The sequence below is a fragment of the Pempheris klunzingeri genome, chromosome 10 (assembly GCF_042242105.1).
Source record: "Pempheris klunzingeri isolate RE-2024b chromosome 10, fPemKlu1.hap1, whole genome shotgun sequence".
Taxonomy (NCBI): domain Eukaryota; kingdom Metazoa; phylum Chordata; class Actinopteri; order Acropomatiformes; family Pempheridae; genus Pempheris; species Pempheris klunzingeri.
The window spans coordinates 24362551-24379003 of NC_092021.1; the positions used below are offsets into that span (position 1 = coordinate 24362551).

The window sequence follows — 16453 nt, forward strand, 5'->3', positions numbered from 1 at the left end:
TATCGAACTCCTCTTCTGGGACGACAGCAAAGAGTTCCTGACTTTCTGAAAGGCAGCACGAAGCTGGAGAGAGCATTTGATTAAGTAATTTGGTGTTTACTGCCGCAGACTCATCCGTCATACGTGCCGTTTGCTTAACAACTCTTGAAATGGAAGTACTTAGCAATTAAGATTGAATTGCAGAACGGAGAGACAGGTTCAAATTATATGTGACGCAGTAAAGGAGGCTATTAATTTGGGTTCAAAGAGAGCATGGCCTGAGGGGAGGAATAAAAGGAAGCACTAAAGCGTGCTACACTGTCTGAATCTGTATGTGCAGGAGTATCAGTGTGCATTCTCAGTCTGGAAGTCAACTTCTAACTCACCCAGAAGAAATGTTCGGCCCAGCGCAACATAATAAGCTTACTTCTGGCAAAACCTTAAATAAACTTCAGGTGCCCTCTGAAGAGCCTGAACAAGTCAACATGAGGCAGTTTGCATGCGATATATAATTCATTCAGGTTTCGTCAGCCAAGTGAAGAAAGACGCACAACTCTACAACCCAATCAAAGTCGTGATCCAAGCTTCCGTCTTCTGTCGGCCTCTCAAAGCAGCAGATCAAAGCATGCGGGCATTAAATCTAGCATGAATGAGACCTCTCCGATGTTGATTCCAAACTTAACAACACATTTATTGAGTGCAACACTTTCACATCACTGCGCAGCATCCAGGAGCCCCCTGAAAGAACAGCTCTGGGTTCCTGAGGACACAAGGTATAAACTCAGCAACTTAACACATTAAACCACCTGAAAACCTCCACTTCTAAAGATTATTGTTGCCTTTATTAGATAGACTTCACTTCCACTTTAAACCAGTGAGATCTTTACCAGTATGGCTCCAACTCTGGCAGATAACAATGAAGTGTATCCACCGGTGAGTAACATGAGACGTGGTTAGAGGCTCTGGAAACTGAACCTTCAGGTAACAATGTATGAATGCTAAACTACCGATCCCACGGTCAAGAGAAAACTTCTCATCTCCGGCAAAATCATCACTTCTTCATAAAGTTTTTATCGAAAGCAAAAAGGCCGAGTATCATTTAAATTTCTTCAACACGTGTGCGCCAGTGCACCCGTATCAAAGAGGCAAATTCTCCTCAAATGTTCACTTCAACTTTATAAGATCATTGTCTAAATCAAAACTTTATTCATTTATACATCTGGAGTTTGATGTAAATCAAGAACTAGCTGATCAGTGAGTAACTAAATTAGATAAGACGACTGATCTGACCAGTCATTTGATGCCTACTTCAAAGTTTCCACTCTTCAGCTGGGATCAAAAACTGACCAACTGATCATCTAAATCGAGTGTCGAGGGATAAAGGGCTTCATATGTTGTACAGGTAGTAAAGCCGTCTGAGACAAATCTGTGATTTTAGGGAATATCAATGATTTAACTTAACACCCAGCAGCCCTTAGTCAGTAACTGATAAAGAAAATGTGTTTTCGGGGCCTTTGAATTAAAAAACGAGACAGAAGCCATCGAATTAAGTGCCATTCCAGTAAGTAACCAAGCATGATGTGCTCTTAATCTCGATAAAGGCACCACAATTAATGCATTGTTGTGAATCATTTATAGGAAAACAGTGAGCCTTAAATGGGTTTAACTCAGTCAGCTAGAGAGCCCATAGAAAGCAGTAGTTTATTGCGATTGTGGCTGTTCAAACATAAAAAAAAACTCAAACAAGGTACATTTAAGCTTCACAGCCAAAGCATCCATCACAAAAGATGAGCCACAGAGTACGTATTTTGCATCAATCCACTCGGCAGAGCTTACAGATATGTCTGATTGAGTGGAAAGCAATGCTTTTATCGCCCGCCAAAAAAATTGCTTTTCGCTCTTGTCAGTTTTCCACATCTTCGATTTCCTCCATTCTTTTCTCGTAGCCTCACAGGGTTTACAGTAGGCTTTGAAATCGTCCACCTGTGGTGCATGTGAGTTTGGCACGGAAAGAAAGAAAAGGCAAAACACAGAAGTGGCATTGGAGGAAGAGGAGGATAGCTCGAGGTAGTTTGGGTCTCTTAGTCTTCGTCAAATTCCTGTGCCAACCAACTGTCTGTGTGTCCCTGGAGGCCAGAGCCACCACGGTAGATCACAGGGAGTGTCAGAAACACTCAAACACACACACGGATACAGTACCAGCAGAGAGTACTGTCCTCTCTCCTCAGTATCAAATGGCTGTTGTCAGCACAGGCAGGGCCACTGTGCTGGATCCAGGCCAGGTCATTTCATTTCAGAATATTTCATAGCAGCGAGGTCACTCTGAGAGCTTCGCTGCTCAGTCATCACAAAGTCACCACCACGGTGTCCAACACTGATCTCAAACTAGGTTTAACAGCATCTGCTCTCAGAGTTACTGGTTGTTACTAAGGCTGAATGGGTAACTACTCCTGTAATGGGCTATAAAATTCAGCAGCACTCTGACATATAAAATATTGATTAGTTAGCAGCTAAATAACAACCACCTCTCATGGGGCACCGACAGCACTTCTGAGACAAAGATGGATGTGATATGTTTCTGTAAAAACCTAATAAAACAGTCATTGTTTGAGCTTTAATAATAAGAAGTGTGTCTTGTTTCTATTATAAAATATAAATATAAAAGCAGTGAAACAGACACTAGCTTCAAAATGGGACCAGACTCCAGCTGTCTAACTTTAACCACCATTTGCATCCTTTTACTTTTTTTCCTCTATGGATGAAACAATTACACATTTTGAAACCTAACCTATTTGGAAGTGCTGTAGAAATGTTTGGCCTGAAAGCAGCTGGATTGTTACGACAGCACATCCGCTGAAAACCTCATAAAAGCGGCATACAGGGTCACATGACTTCATAGAACAAGCAAATTCCTGTGTAAACAAAGTGCTCAAACATAATGGCTTTTATGTTGTGTTGGCAAAAACCTGCAGAGCGGAGCGAACTCATGGAAATTAAAAAGCAAAACAACATGTTAAATCTTCCATCTCTAGCAGATCTTACATATGATTCCAAATGCATTAGCTGTTGACGATGATAAAAATCATTTTTAGTGTTTGATGAAACTAATCCAAGGCACACAACTCATGAAAGAACAAATAATTGAAGACATACCAAAAGCTCCCTGCTAACATAAATCTCTCACAGAAGTATGCAGCCACTGGAGAACGCTCATTTACAGCGGCTGCACTGCAGGTTACTTTTCTGATGCAAAAACAAATCGCAACACAAAACAAAGGCAATCTGAGCGACAAGAGAGAGTAAGAGAGGGACAGAGGGAGGACACCTGAAGTTAAACACAGTCTAACAACCACAAATTGGCTGTCCCCCGACCAAAACAGCCCCGTGCTTTATGTCTTGTTTATCCCTCTCGCCGCAGAATACAAGTGGCACTCTGTCATCTGTGCTGCCTTAATGAATAGGAGCACATCTTCAGCAAAGTCAAAGACGCGTGGGCACAGCCCGCCATCACCGCAGGTTTGTAAATCGCCAAGGGTGTCTGGGCGTCGTGCCAGCGGGGGCGCGCTGTTGAAGCAGCAAGTGGCATTGAAGGTGGATGGTGCGGGTTACTGAGGGAGATGCACAGTCAGAGCGGTTGGAGGGGGGTGAAAACAGAACTGAAGCTAAGAGAGGTGGCTGTAAGAGGAACAACGTCCTAGTTCCACTGCTCCACCCGCACGTTTTTATTCTTCTGATCTGCTTTAGGGTGCGTCAATTTAGCTCCAAACAAGAGAACTGTCAGTGCTTCTGAACTGTTACATGCCTCCACATTTGGGGAACCCTGTTCACTGTTTCTACATGAAGAACTGATTTGCCCACATTGGTGTGGGAGAACTGTGGGCCAGACCTCATCAGCCAGCATGGAGGGAGGGGCAACCTCACCAACGCTCTTGTGGCTGATTAGGAGCAAACCCAGCGGTCAGATTCCAAAATAAAAGTCTTCCCTATGGCGCAGAGGCGGAGGCCCATGGTTTTGGATTGAGACGTTCAGCAATCACATACAGGTGTAACATTGGAGCGGCCACATACTTTACAAGTATATAATAACCAGAAGTGTCAATCCCACACAAAACAATGCCCACATCGAGTGAAGAAAATCATTCTAACACAGTACTTTCAACATTTGTGATATTTTCATGCAATTCAACTGTGGCTTTTGCTACTTTCAGATTAAAATACAACACAAGAGAACAAAAGGGTCGCAAAGGGCTCTTACACTCCTAAACTGAGACATCTGATTGTAATAACAGCCTTTGAGATGTGCGAGCCTGCAGTCAGAGCCCCTGACCTTCAGTCAAAGTCTTCAAACTCCACAACCTTCAGTACTCATGTCTGCAACCTAGAAGAATTAAAAAAAAAAAAAGAATGGAAAACAATTCAAAAGAGCTGTGAGAAGAGTGCTTCTCTCCTTTTGTCTTCTCTACGCTCCCCGAGGGCGTCATAATTCACTGGAGCCAAAATGAGAAGCGAAACCAAGAGCGCCGAAAATGAGAGAGGAGCATGAGTCTAAATAACACACACACACCTGCCTGTCTGACCTCGTGGTAATTGCTAGCAGTCTTGCAATGATGTGACGTGAGTATTCTTCTATTTTCTTTCATCATAAAGCCATTCATCGAGCCAGGTGTTTACGAACAGACCAAATGACTGCCGCGCTGGTAAATGAGGTAAATAAAGCCTTGTGGGTTAGATGTAAATTGGATTTAGTGAACAGAGGAGGCAAAGAAACCAGGTCACATTTCTGGACACTGAATCAGTTGCTCAGTAAGAGACTGCAAAGACATGTTAGGACATTACTGCAGTGGGAACTACAGCATCTCTCTTTTTGTATGTTTCTTTCCATTTAAGATATCTAAATATACAACAACCCTCTTGTGTAACTGTTTCTGGATTACATGACAGCTGCAATAATCAATATTTCCATACTAAAGATGGACCAGATAACTAATTTTAATGTGAAAGGGGTCTCTTGTAGTGGCAAGTGAGTAATTATTATTAACTCTATGGAGCCTTTTAGCCACTTTTAGCTCACTGCTTTGGTTTTGCAGCACACATTGTATAGCTGCATGGTCTTTGTGCTCTCAACAACCTTGTTTACAGCAGCTGCAGGCAGCTGTTTTCATCAAACAAGCTCTGATAAGCCCACTGTACCCTGCATGCACAGCTCAAACAGCAGACAGACAAAGTTAGGGACTAGCCGGTGAACACAGTGAAGCATTTAGCAGCTAAACAGCCAAATATTTGTTTGGTGTTGTTGGTGGAGACCAAAGCACAGCTAGGAGGACAGTTAATATTCATCAGATGGGAGGAAATAAAGGCTAATTCTGCCCCGTGTGTGATGGACGGGTAAATAGTCTGCCTCCAACATGTTCACCATTACTTAGAAAGTTGTTTTGGAGTTCATCTGCCTCTGAGTGGTAAAAACAAATCATTTAATGCAGCTTTCAGTAAAAGTCCCTTTTCATCTTTGACAGCTTTTCATCTTAAAAGGACAATGTGGATGTTCTTCCTAGTTTTTATCCATTTTGACATGCTTATGTTCGGCTCAGTGATGAATCCTTTCTCAAACATAAAACACATATTCTCACGTGTTATCTCCTGACTGAAGCTCTACGTCTAGATCGTGTGATGACAGTATGCTGTGTCCACATTTTTGTTTTTTTAACATTAATGTAATTGTCATTTGGAGAAACACTGTACGGTCGGGACTTCAGCCATGGTTTTAAAAAGGGCTTGACTAAAGCTGCTAGCGTGGTGGGTGATGAATGGGGCCGCTGGCCAAGACTAGCAGAAGCAATCTGCTGCGAGCGGGCGCACACATTTACTCTGCCATCAAACATCCAGCTGCTGATTTACACATGGCTGGAAAGTGGTCCGCTTTCCTTCCTGTTGGAACTACCTGTGGTCCTTCAGCATTTTGCAAACAGAAACACGAAAACACCCCCACGCATTTATTCCATTGAGGTCAGGTGAAGAAGCCAGACAGGTGTGGAAAAACTGACAAGGTAATGTTACCTCCTGCAGCTGAGTGAATACACAAAGGAATGTGTGTGTGTCTGGAGCTCATTCATCACGTCTTTACCAAGTCTTACACCGGCATCGCATAGTTTGTGCGCTTTGAGCTCCTTCACGTTGCTATTGACATGAGACGGGAGGGGCGGCGGGTCAAGTCACAGAGAGCGAAGAGTGTTTGAAGGTGGTGGGTGGGAGCATCAAGTGCACAGGTCAGTAAAGAGGAAAGAGAAGAGGCTTCATGGACGAGCTTTAACTGCAGTACACGCCGCTCACACTATGCACTACAGCAGCCCGACAGAGGCTCCTTTCAGCTGCACTGTTATGGGGGAGCAGCGAAGTAAAGGGTCAGGGGAGGGAAAGTGCAGTGAAGTGCGAAAACCCAGGCAGGGACCAAGATCCTCAAAAGGAGCTTTAATGGACCTTGAGATCCAGGTGGGGGAGATGAAAGAGGAACAGGTGATGCAGCTTTGAGGTTGTTTTTTTAATACACAATAAGAAGGGATAATAAGGTGTGTGTACAGTTGTGTGTCCAATTACAGAGGCAGACTATCCAAGTAACGCAATAGGTGATGGTATGGTGCATGTAGTGTAAGCTGTGATTAGTCCAAACCCTGCTGGCCAAATATCCAGACGTAGTGTTTATGAAGTGTTTCTTGTTGGTGGTGGTGGTGGTGGTGGGGGGGGGTGAGGAAACACGGTTGGCTGCTTATCTCTATCATGCAGACGTTTGGCCTCTGGTCTTCCATCACTTTGCTTCCTTGTTAACAGGCTGCAGAGTAACCGGAGCGCCAATGCGACTCTCAGCAGTAGCCCACTAGCCCCTCTCCCCACGCCACCTGGGAAAGGCCACCTCGGCTTGTTTGATGTTTCGGAATGAGATGCGAGCGGTAGACGGGGATGCTGAGACAAATGTTTCCCCATTAATCAGCCAGATAGCGAGGATTGATTTTAGGAGACACACAGGTGAATCTCATTTCCCTCTTGGTTTAATCCAACATTTCAATTTACTCCAGCTTTCAACCACCAACTCAAAAAAGTAATAGATTTTAGTATAATAAATAATTCAGATGATTATGATTAAACTTCATCTCGTTCTCGTGCTGCTGAGGCACTGTGTTGGTTGGGGGTCGGCATGCTTCTCGACGCTCTGATGGTGACAACGGGGCCCTGAGAGTCGACTGTCTCTGTTTCTGCCAGGACATTAATCACTGTCACACTCCTCTCTTTCTCTGCCCGCCTCGGTCTGAAGCGGGCCCTCCTGTCCCCGCCGAGAGCCACTTCTATCGCCATAGTAACCAAAGCCAAGTGCGGACCAAGCTCAGCGGTAGAGGTGGCGTGGCGCAAACAATGCGTTACGGTTCAACATTTGAAGCTTGAGGATGAAAAGCTTATATGCATCATACTCTTTGTTCCACTGTGTTGACTTGAACATTTGTTTCAGTCCTCTTTGTCAGGTTTGTCACTTGTGACAGACAGAGCAACCTTTTTATAGTGCACTGCAACTGATCCTCCTGTCAAACATCAAATGAGGACCGGGGTCCTGTTCTAAAGCGTCCACACTCAGTAGTGTTTGCTGTTAAGCTCATTTCAAAGACATGCGGCCGTATAAGTTCTCGCCATGTTCAGCACCAGTTAACTAATGAGCTCTTGATTAAAGCCTCTCCTGCAGCACCATCCCCCTGCAAGCCTCAACTCCAGAAATGAGCCTACAGCTCACACGCAACATGAATCACAAATCAGTCACTTTGGTGGAGAAAAACTCCGGTCTGTCTGTTGGCTTAAGACCAAGAGATTCCTGGCAAGAGCCAAACAAAAAGGTCAAGAGATGGAGTTGAATAATTTCTCCTGAACGTCTGGCTGGTTAAGTTGCAGTACAGCTAGGTGCTAATTGCTACCCCGGTCAAATAAGAAACAGCTATCAAACACAGGCACTGAATAATAGCTCAGTCTGATTCTCTGTGAGAATGCTGAGATGTTTTGGCATGTGAAATGTGAAATAGGCCTATAGCTGCCACACAAAAGAGTATGTGGTCTCTGTTATTGCTTCCCTTTGTCACTCATCCCTCGATTCAAAACCATGCCATGTCTTGTACACATAAACTCTGATTTTCCAGAGAATACCGAGCAGCAGCGTTGAAAGCAGATTGTGGGAGACATCGTCCTTGGTGATTATTTTGGTTTGAGAGGAATAAAGAACATAGTGTGAGTGACACATGAAAGATGACATTATCAAGTCAGTGTGATAATGTGTTTCACCATGAGGGTATAGAATATGTTGAATGCAGTGAGGTAGCTGAGGAGATATGTAATTATAAAAGATGCAGGTCAGTCTTTGGTGGTATTAAGAATATTAACACGTGTAGCATAAAACATTTAGAGGTTATGGATTCTATGAAAGATAAATTTCTCACAGAGAATGAAACAAGGAAAAGATAAGAGGCTTGACAAAAGCATAAAGGAACCATCAGAAACTACAAAAACAGCAGCAGCAGAGTGTGTGTACTGCAGTGCATTTCATTTTCCAGCCGCTACACCTGTCACTGGACCCGTCACTGTGGTGTTCCTCAGTAGTTCAGACTATTTGTGATGCATCCTTGCTCTGCGGTTTACTGTAGGGTGACATCTACATGGGACAGCAGTCACGCTCTTGTGTCAGGAGCGAGATGAGATCAGGGAGAATAAATATTGGTTAGGAATTTGCTGTGAAATTTCCCAAAGATTTGTGTGTTTACAGATACAAGAAGACAAAGGCAATGGGCAGATCTTTGGGGGGTTTTTATACTGCAGAATAAAACTGCACAACATAAATAATTCAATTTCTGTCGCTGTAATTCTTTTACCCATCTTAATTTACTAAGATCCCAATTTTACATCCCAGTGATCATCACAATCACAATCACATAACCGCAAGTTCAACAGTTCAGCAAAGACGTTCATAATCTTTGTCTTGTCATCAAGACAAACAAATCAGAAGATTCATCATGACAAAAGCTTTCAGCTCGTATGGACCAGCCTTAATGTAATGTTTTTGTTTCAGGTATGACCGGGTGCAGAGGACATTCATCTGGGTCGGGCATAACAGGAGCTGAAACGAATCCTATCAGGAGTCCAGGAGAATATGGAAAAATCAGCGATTGGCTTGAGCCCGAGAGAGTTTCCTCGCTGGAGTCACGGTGTGCTCTCCGGTGAATTCATCCATCGCATTCCATTTCCAGCCAACACCTGATAAAGTGACGACATATCTCTCTCATCATATTTAGTCCTGCAAAATCATTAGGCTCATACCGCAAATCACAGCCTGACATGTGGTTGTCCAATTACATGTGCTACGGGTATGGAGGGTTGTGGGTAACAGTGAAAGTGGAGAGCAGCTGCCTGCGATCGCTAACTGCTGATTTCCTGGCCATTACTGCAAAAGATGGAAACCGAGGCCGACGCACATATGCACACATGGACACAAACACATGGATATGCAAACAAACAAACAAACAGGCACATTAACAAACACCAGACTGCTGACCAGCAGAGACGCATGTGCCGTGCTCTCTGATGAGCCAGTGCCGCGACCTATCGATACCGGAAACGGTGCGAATAAAACTTCACATCAGGAGCTAATATTGTTGAGATGACAAACTGAATAACGACAGCCTCTTTCAATAAACAATAAATAACAATAATCCTGAGCACAACAGAAAAATTGGTAAAATATATTATAAAATCCCTTTCTTTCTTGTCAGTGTGTAAATACATAGCGTGATAAACACCACAGTCGCTGCCAAAGTGCCCTAATCTAAGTCTTGTTTGGAGGGCTTACTGCAAACCTATTACTTCACTGAGCACAGTCTCAAGGAAAGAGTTTAGCTCAGACCCTGCGACTCCATTTGGAAGAGATATAACCATTTTAGAGGGCACGGCGGGGTAAAAATGAGCCTTATTCCAATAGGAGGCTTTCATAAAGAAGTGCACAATGATGCTTTTCAAAGTAAAATACCTGAAACCCAGACATACTTTAGAGGAATGCAGAGAATTCACAATCCTTGCAAAGGGTTAGATGAGGATCCTTAACAACACATTTGCAGCTCTTGGGGAATGTCATCACAGGAATTTCACGCTGTCCATTATAGAGATATATACCAAACATTTAACAAGTATGACGGGGTGCAGCATTTTTACAACACACCATGACCCCTATGAGCGTTTTCTGATCTGCCGCTTCTACGGTTCAAGTCCGGTTAAGCCGAGACAACACAAGATAAGACCGCATTCATGGATAAAAGATGTAACCAGAACACAGGCCTCCTACCTGAGACTTTTTGTGGTGATGTAACAACATCTCGTGGCTTCATTTGTCAAGGAAATGACAAATTAAAATCTGACAGCAGCACGCTCAACTATGACGCACAACACAAAACTATTTCACAGCATTACAAAATTCAAGAGAATCTCAACTCTCGTAACAGGATAGTTACGCTAACTAGTTGAATTTGAGCGAAAACCATAATATATTTTGTGATGGGAGACCTCGGCAGAGTGTTTCTCAGATCTCTAGGAGGGCTTTGAACATTCATGAGACCTCTAACATAGGAGACCTCTCCAGTGTCTTGTAAAGCTAAAACAGACAACCTGAGAGCCCATCCAGCTCACAGAGCCAGTGGTTCAGAGTGGTACTAAAGCAGCGGAGCAGGGACAATGTTCCCACCGTCCCCACAATGGGCTCAACACCCATCTTCCAACCCAGTCCTCCGGGTCACATCAACCCTTGAATAAGCTCCCTTCCTAAAGCTTCTGGGGGTTTCAGCCATGCGTCCAGAGCATCAATGGGAATAGTGTTCCTCCCCCCACAATGGCCAAATCAACTGTGGGAGCACTTTCTCCTCCTCTCGCGCCCCTTTTATTCTCACCCTGCTCAGACCTTGCCGGGGCTGAACAGAGGAGGGACGGGAGAGAAAAGGCACATGCCTTCACGTCCGCTTCGCACACATACAAAGAGAAAAATCAAATTGCTCAGACATGCACGCATGCGCACATGCACGTATGAGCGCATGCTTGCACAAAACACACACTCACACACACCTCATCTATCCCAGGAGGGATAACAATGACAATGTGTGAAAGGAAGGAAAACACTGAATAGTTTGACGCTGTAAGGAAAACAGCTCCTTCAAATGACCAACAGACGAGAAACGCAGTCGAGCTGCATGCTCTCATGGGGATTTTCAAGCACTCAGTGCTCAAGTTTGAGGGTTGCGTTCAGTTTCACTAAGCCTGTGCTGCAACATATCATTATTGTCATTATTGATTCAACTGTCAATTGCTTGTTTTTTTATTCACTGGTTAACCATTCGGTCTATGAAATCTCAGAAAATAGAAAATAATAATAGAAAATAAACTGTCCATCACAAGTTCCTAAGGTGATTTTCTTTCAAATTGCTTCTTCTGTCTGACAGTTCAAAGCCAAAGATATTCAATTTACAATTATATAAAACAGAGAAAAGCAGCAAATCCTCACAGTTAAGAAGCTGGAAACAACAAATGTTTGACTTTGCTGCATGATAATTTTCCTAAATGATGAACTGATCTGATAAACTGAACTAACTGCTTAATCAAATAATCTTTTAGGAACTACATTAAACTCTGTGATAAATATTGGGTGGAACGTTTCTTCTCTCCGGCTTATTTTCTGTGTGACAGACTGCTTGCCCTTTTCATCTCTATTCACCCCATTTGTAAATGTACAGTAATAACAAGACAGGAAAAGGGAGGGCAAACAGTGACGATAACGCTCCAGCGACAAATTGAGACTGTTGGGTCGCATCAAGCATTAATTAGCAGGGCTGCAGACGGAGTGCAGAGACGCCGCGGCCGCATCACATTTCACAGACAGAGAGCTTGTGTGTTGAGGCAGAGAGAGGCCAGGTTACAAACAGACAGACACTGCGAGCGAAGGCCACACCAAGTGCACTCTGCATTCAGAAACAATGAGATCCTGGGAGGCTGAGGGGACCCAGACAGACATCGTGGAATTATTCATTTCCACCCACCGGCTCAGACTGCACCACGCAGACTACTGGCCTCCCTCTGCTGACGGCTCAAACCATCTGATTATCACAAGTACACATCCTCCCTCAAAGCCTTCTCCGTCATGAACAAAAGAGTGAAGTAAAGTCAAAGGCTGATTCTGATTAGGGTGCTGATGGAGTGAAGCGAGGCGTATCTGTCAAGCAGACAAAAATATTGGCTGCAGAGTGCTCACATCAACCTGAAATAAAAATCCAGCCAGCATTTGCATGTTTCCACACATGTTGTCAAATGGCTATGGGGACTTTTCATCTCAAATAAAATGAGGAGTATTCAGGCCAGAAGCCTGAAGGAGCTCGGTGTATGAATGGAACATTAATGTCAGCACAATCACACTCAGGTGAAAAAGCAGCACAGGTTTGTATTCTGGGTACACGGACCACAGAGAACATTTAGGCAGGGCTGCCAACACAAGTCACCGTGCCTGAAGCTGCCATTTCAAATCTGGTGTTACATTTCCATACCAGAGAACAGACACTCCACAGTGTTCTGATTATATTTAAGCCACTTTAAGGAAGCATCTCTCTGCGTGTCTCTTCACTCTCCTTGAAAACGTCTTAACAAAAACCGCGGTATGTTTTCTGCTCTCTCTGCATGTGGACGCCTTTGTTTTTCCTCAGTGTGCCCTGACCTAATTACCATGTGAATCCTGCTCAAGAAGGCCACTTTAAAAGTCTACAATCTCTTCGCCTCACTTTCACATACCAGGCTCAGGGAGTGTAAAAAGGGAGCAAAATCAAGATCAACGGTCGGCAGAGCACGTCTCAGTTAGCCACTCACTGCCTCGCAGCAGTTCTTAGAGAATCCTTCCTGGGTTTTAAAGCGTGGAAATGCATCTTTGTCGTGGCCCCTCTCGAGCTCGGATTCAGAAAAGAGCATGAGGCGTTACAGTGCATAAATAAACCGAGGTCTGGTTATGAGCGGAGACAGATGTCCTGGAGTGCCGGCTTGACGTGCACGAAAAGCCAAACAGCTGAATGACAGACTAACAGCAGAAATATCACGCCATAGAAGTTGTCACTTTCCACTTTACGCCTTGGATTTGGTCGGTGAAAAGCTGCACTTTGAAATGACAAAACAGTCTGTTAACTCTGGGGGGACAGATTATTTTAGAAATGTATTTTTTAGTTTTACAGACCTGAAGATACCTGAAGGGTAACTGTGTGAGCGGAGACCAGCTCGGACCAGACTGAATCACATTTGGTGCCTTTTTCCTTCTGTTATCTCTTTAGACAGACACACACATCAACACTCGCACGGTCGTGGAGGTCAGACCATATTTTCATTTCTCAGAGAGGTAATATCAGATGGAGGAGAGGGTAGATCAAGTTCTCCAGACATTAAACTTTCATAACCGTTTGTCCCCTCTCAAATAATGCTCGACAACAGGAATAATCCACACGGCACAGTTTAAATATGCATCATTAAAAATTTGATGAAGAGGCTGCTGGCCTGTCTACTCCACACCGAGCATATTTGTTAATGAAAATTAATTATTGATGATGCCACAAAGATACAGACCTCTACAAATAATCACACATCGTAACTGCAAGAACACCGAGGACAGACAAAGAAATAGAAAGAAGGGGAAAGTGAACATAGAGGTGGTCTAAGAGGAGTTTTTGAAGGGAGGGGGGAGGGGGGGCGTCCATCCAGTTTGTGTTTTTGTTTCGGATCTCTTTTGCTGGTCTGGTTCCCCCCACCAGGACCTGTCAAGAGCCCTCATAAGTTCATCAAAGATGAAAACCTGTTTTCCATTTGAAAGGACGGACCCAGGATACTAAAACAGCTCTTGATAGAAGAAAAGCGTTAATCATCCATAAGACAAGCATGCTGGCCTGACAAAACCTGTAAGAATATATGCATATCAATCATAAGATGGAGCAAATATGGGACTTTCACGCGTGTTGATGAATAGGCAAAATAAAAACAAGAGTTGTGCCAACCGCTGTTTTGAATTCCGGACTGGAGGCGTTAGGTTGTTTAGATACGACACCAGACTGAATAAAACAGGATTCTGTGCTGTGACTGTGTGAAATCATTAATCTACTGGGAGGATAATGAATAATATAAAACTAAAGAATAGAAACATTTACCACGCTGCATGGCTAATTCCATTATGAAATCATTTCTGGACAATGTAAATATTAGTCTGTGTGTATTTTGACGTGAGACAAAGAGGTTTATAAAGAGCTGCAACACAAACTTATTGTCACCTGACACTCTTACAAAACTCAAACCGGCCATGCTCGGTTGCATCCAAGAGCCATTTAAGTGTTAATGAATAATACAGTGTCCTTCATTGATGTTGCTGAAGACACTGAACCATTGTGGCTCGATAAAATTACACATGAGAAAAGAGTGCAGCTCTGAAAAAAAAAAAAAAAAAAGCTTCTAAAGCCCCGATGCTGGTGGTGGAAGAATAGCTTTCAATCGAATGAGGTGTTTGATGAATCTAGCTAAGTGACTGTGATGGGTTAAGCCTTGAAAAATGCCTGCTATGGGCTAAATGCCTGTGAAAGCTGTTCCTGGTAAACCACTGGCAGATAAACGCCTGACATTTAATCACCTGCAGCAAAGGGAAGAAAAAAAAAAACAACCACACATAAGCAGCAGTCCATTAATGTATAATGTCCCTGTGTGTTCTCGTTTGTCCGGGCTTGGATGAGTGCTGCACCTTTGCTCCGGCGCACAGAAGAGCTCGTCTGCAGAACCTGTCCCCGTGTTCACTTGTGGCACATGATGCAGCAAACTTCACCTGGCAAGGTGTTCCCACAGCTGCGCAGCGCCGCTCAACACTGCCCTCTGTCGGCCTGCTGCAGCACAGCCCGCCTCCCGCTCCGACAATGCTCCTCACAATAATCAACATGCAAGAGGGAAGCGTCCTGTTTTATAATGTTGGATTTCTTTGTTCGACACCCCCACTCCGGGAGGCTTTCTGCTGGACTTCATCCCTCCTTAGAATTTACAACAGCACAGATCTGGAGTGTCTGTATGTATCGGGGTGAAATGGAGAAGCAATTCATCCAAGTGACAAGCTCATGAATAATGACTTTCTGAGCTGATTCTGAGTGTTTTTCATGCTGAATTAGTCTCACGGACGTTTGTTGGGATTTGGAGAGAATAAAAGGATGAAAAATACTCGGGATCTGAGCGGAGGCTCCACAGTGCGCGCGTAAAAGGCAATTTGTTAAATGGAATTGATAAGCAATGAGGTCATTATGGGCTGTCTTTGAGTCTTAGGGCTAAATGCACGAGCAAAGTTGGGAAAAAGGACAAGAAGATGGTTCATTTGACACCAAAAACTACCACGTTTGAATGTAGACAATTTGAGAAAACGATGTAATTGAGACGCACCACACCTGGAAAATCCACTTTCCCTAAAAACAATTACCATGAACTTCCCCCCTGATGGTTATTTTAGATAAAGTTCACGATCCCTCCTGGTTCGGGGCAGCAGGGCAGCGTGCAGCACAAAGTAAGTTTGGAGACAGTGCTAATGTGGCAGGCACAGGCTGCTCCTGCAGCCCACAAACGCTCCTCTGATCCTGGGATGAAACGTGAGTGGAAAGTAAAACTGGCGTGGCATAAAGGAGCTGCTAACTGCTCTGAATAACACACGTTATCTACGGACAAATCACGTCGCCAGACACAGCCAAAGTGGGAAAAAGCGCAGAAAAGTATTTGACATTTAGAATAAAACGCCACATTGCTCAAACCCCGCTGTGATAGAAAACGGTCCAGAGGAAAAACGGACCCCACAGCATGGCTGAATCCAGCCTGCGAGAAGCCAATCCATTAGTGATGGAGGAGGATTTTTTTTTATTGTTATTATCATATCTAAGCAGGTTACTCTAGCTGGAGCAGGTCATTGTGCTGATTTTGTCTCCATTATTAAAATCCAGCACCTCAATCAAAGTCGAGCAGCATCCGTTTCGCCTGTAAAAGCGGATCTGAAGCGGGGCGCAGGCTGGAAAATTGGTGCTCAACACACCTAAAAAAGTGCTTTTGTGTCAGTCATGTCAGCTATTCTGCCAAAGACAGGAAAGAAAAAGTGATTTTCCTTTTACCTTCGCAGGTGTTTGTATTCCCCAAGTTGGTGACGAAGCCAGGCAGAGCCGAGGAGACACCCAGACTGTGAGCAGTAGACACAGAATAGAGACGGGCTCTACTGTGGATCCTCAGCCGCTGTGTGCGTCTCTCTGCGCGCGACCGAGCGGCCAACAATTGCGCTCTCTCTCTCTCCCTCTCTCTCTCTCTCTCCCCCTCTCTCTCTCCTTGAGCGTCGGACGATACCACCGGGCTGAGGGGGGGAACGGGGAAGGGGGAGATGGTGGGGTGG

General features: G+C 44.2%; 1 protein-coding gene across 1 annotated transcript in view; it reads right to left on the reverse strand.

Moving 5' to 3' along the window:
• The window catches only part of sema5ba (sema domain, seven thrombospondin repeats (type 1 and type 1-like), transmembrane domain (TM) and short cytoplasmic domain, (semaphorin) 5Ba), a 147702-nt gene extending 131492 nt beyond the window's left edge, over window positions 1-16210 (reverse strand). Inside the window, exon 1 of the mRNA XM_070837589.1 lies at window positions 16182-16210. The gene's annotated coding sequence lies outside the window, so the exon portion shown is untranslated. The remainder of the gene's footprint in view (window positions 1-16181) is intronic.
• Between the last annotated feature and the right edge of the window lie 243 nt (window positions 16211-16453).